Source organism: Lygodium microphyllum, chromosome 1 (assembly GCF_053477565.2).
Source record: "Lygodium microphyllum isolate KBCC chromosome 1, Lygodium_microphyllum_v1.1.10, whole genome shotgun sequence".
In the NCBI taxonomy this organism is placed as follows: domain Eukaryota; kingdom Viridiplantae; phylum Streptophyta; class Polypodiopsida; order Schizaeales; family Lygodiaceae; genus Lygodium; species Lygodium microphyllum.
The window spans coordinates 14,042,278-14,045,178 of NC_141135.1; the positions used below are offsets into that span (position 1 = coordinate 14,042,278).

Sequence of the window (2,901 nt, forward strand, 5' to 3'; positions counted from 1 at the left end):
CACACAACACCCTAAGTATCAAGAAAGATTGTATGTATCCATAGAGGCGCTTTACAATGTATGTAATTATGTGTGTAATTGCACTTGTTTCTGTTCATTTCAAGAAGAGAGATATGCACACGTGGTATTGCTAGCCTTTTTTGTATTGTTTAGTTTATATCATGTAGTCCTAAAGTACCTTGATGGGAATTGCAACTTGAAAAAACCACGAGTTCTTTCACATGGCACCATATGAGAGGGAGGGTGTTTGAAGTGAAGGTTGAACCATTATTTCCTATATCATTTGGAAATACTAAGACTTTGCAGGTGTATAAACGTTCTTAAGTCAATATGAGTCGTATTATATGCAGCAACTTGGATCCGTGGCGCAATGGTAGCGCGTCTGACTCCAGATCAGAAGGTTGCGTGTTCGATTCACGTCGGGTTCACTTCATGCAATTTTTAGTGCCCTCTTCTCCTTCTTCGACGAGAACAATCATATTCATATATCGATCAATTTTTTATTTGAGTGAGGAGATACACCACGTTTATAAACCTGTATAAAGTTCGTGCAAGAAGGGCTATCGATTTTGTGCCAATGCATGACATTTCTTAGATTTTCATTTTCTAAAAATGGAGAAAATATAAGTTCCCTTTGTGAAAGGACTCGTATACTATCCCTAACTTTAATGTTAGAGTTTCACTCAAGACTAGCTCTATGACTTATAAGCACTTTCTTTTGATTCAAAATGTTACGCAAACCAATTTCCTTCATAAGCTTCATTATCTTAAACCAAAAACAAAAGGCATCTGGGCAATCCTAAAATTGGTGCTTCACATCTTCATCCTTCCTTCCATGCAAAGGACATAAATTTGATTTTTGATTCGATGATACTCAATGATTCAATATTTTGCTGCTGGTAATTTATTTGCAACTACCCTCCAAAACAGTATTTACCCTGGATGGAGTTACCCTCCCTCCAAGCATGGTTGTGTTTCCTTTTCCAAGTCGTTAAAGCCCCTCTACCCGGATATTTTAACTAGGCTTCTTTGATCATAAAAAATGCATCTAAGATTGGGCTTTTCAAAATATTAAACTAGATTTTCGAAAGGTTAGCACGTCTCTTTGTTAGCATCGCCCTTTAGGGCACGCTTATACAATGTGCAATGATAAGATGGTGTAGGTTTCAAATAATTTACCAACTCTGTTAACTTCACTTAAGTGGTCCCCTTAGCCTTGAAATGTGTGGATATCTTGCTTTTCAAGAAAGAAGGGTTTATTTTCAAAACTATAGAAAAAGGTTGTTCTCTCTCTCTCTCTCTCTCTCTCTCTCTCTCTCTCTCTCTCTCTCTCTCATGTAATAAAAGAAAGGTGCAATTTTCTTGCATGTGATAGTGCACCCTTATTAATACTCCATTGTTTAAGAGAGTTGCATTCATGCCTCTGATAGCAACAATTGGCCATGATTCGTTCTTTTTCTTTAAGACAAATAGTAACCATTGCTTTTGCTCCATTGAGAGTGTCGACATGAGTTCCCATATATCAGTCCATCCATGACCTCCCTTTTTTTTACAATGCTAAAGAGCACTTGTAATTGTTAAACCTTCGTGCAAAGTCACCAAAACAAAAGCCTCACTATGCAAACAACAAAAGTAAATCTTCTCTCTTATAACTTCAATCTAGTTGTGATCATCAACAAGTTCTTTCTAGGAATTAGCTAGATATTGATCCAATTGTGAAGATTTTATAACTACCTTATCTTTTTTTGCAAAATATCATAGTAGAGCAATGCAATCTTTCCTAAGTTCTACTTAGCAATCTAGCATTAGGAATCTAGTGACACATATGACTAGCCCATTTTTTATCATACACAACTCCTCTTATTAGACCGATGTATAATCTCTTAGCTTTTTTATGAAGAGATTCCAAACTAGCACCACCTACCTACTTTGAGGCAATCAACTTATCCCAATATATTGCATGCATAATCTCTTAGCTTTTGCATGGAGAGATCCCACACTAGCACGATCTACCTACTTAGAGTTAGTTAACTAGTTTGAATATATAATATGCCATGCATACTTCTCTACATATGTCCAAACAAAATACTCTCTAATTTCTACCACAACAAGCCTTGCTAAAAGGAAACATAGGTCTTAAAAATGTTCACATAGAAGTTGATATACACTTAATTTGTCTAATATTCCACCTTGAACACTAATCGACTTTTGTAGCTTTGCCTTAAACTTCTCCACTAGCCATTGAAATCTCAATCTCATGGTCATGCCTAGATCACCAGAACACTTTCGTATCTAAATATTGTTTCTTTTCTAATCTATTTGAAGCCTAATTCTCAAAACCTAACCTAGAATCCTAGTGAAGCACTAGGATGAAGTATCATTTATTGATTCCTTGGTGATCATTGGACCTAAGATAGGCATAGTCCATACTAGGAGTAATCCACTATCCACCCCCATACATAGAATCAATCATGTTGTCCCCCAAGTAGCATTAGTACTCCATTTACCATCAAGATGCTTACTATGCCATGTCGTAGAAGCTAAATCACTTCTTCCCATGTGTCTCTCTTTTTCATCAACACGCAACCTTAGCACAACTAATCCTCATGCAAAATGGTCGTTCTAGTCTCAAAATAACAGAGCATATTTACTTTTTGTTTTACCATTCCCAATTCTTCCTCCTTTCTCTTAAAGAGTCCAATGCACATAAAGAAAAGAGATCAATGTATACTCCATCAATATGAACCCAAATAGCAAGCACACTACCAAGGCGTCATTATGAATCCAAATAGCAAGTGCACTACCAAGCCATCACAGTATACTCCATCAATATGAATCTAAATAGTAAGCACACTACCAAGCCATCATTGAACTTTAAGGTGTGGGCTTACTAAAATTCTT

At 36.4% G+C, this 2,901-nt stretch overlaps 1 non-coding gene across 1 annotated transcript; it reads left to right on the top strand.

Annotated features, from left to right (window-relative positions):
• The first annotated feature begins 356 nt into the window (after positions 1 to 356).
• TRNAW-CCA (transfer RNA tryptophan (anticodon CCA)) lies at positions 357 to 428 on the top strand. The gene has a single exon. It is a non-coding gene; the product is annotated as a tRNA-Trp (tRNA).
• Positions 429 to 2,901: the final 2,473 nt, after the last annotated feature.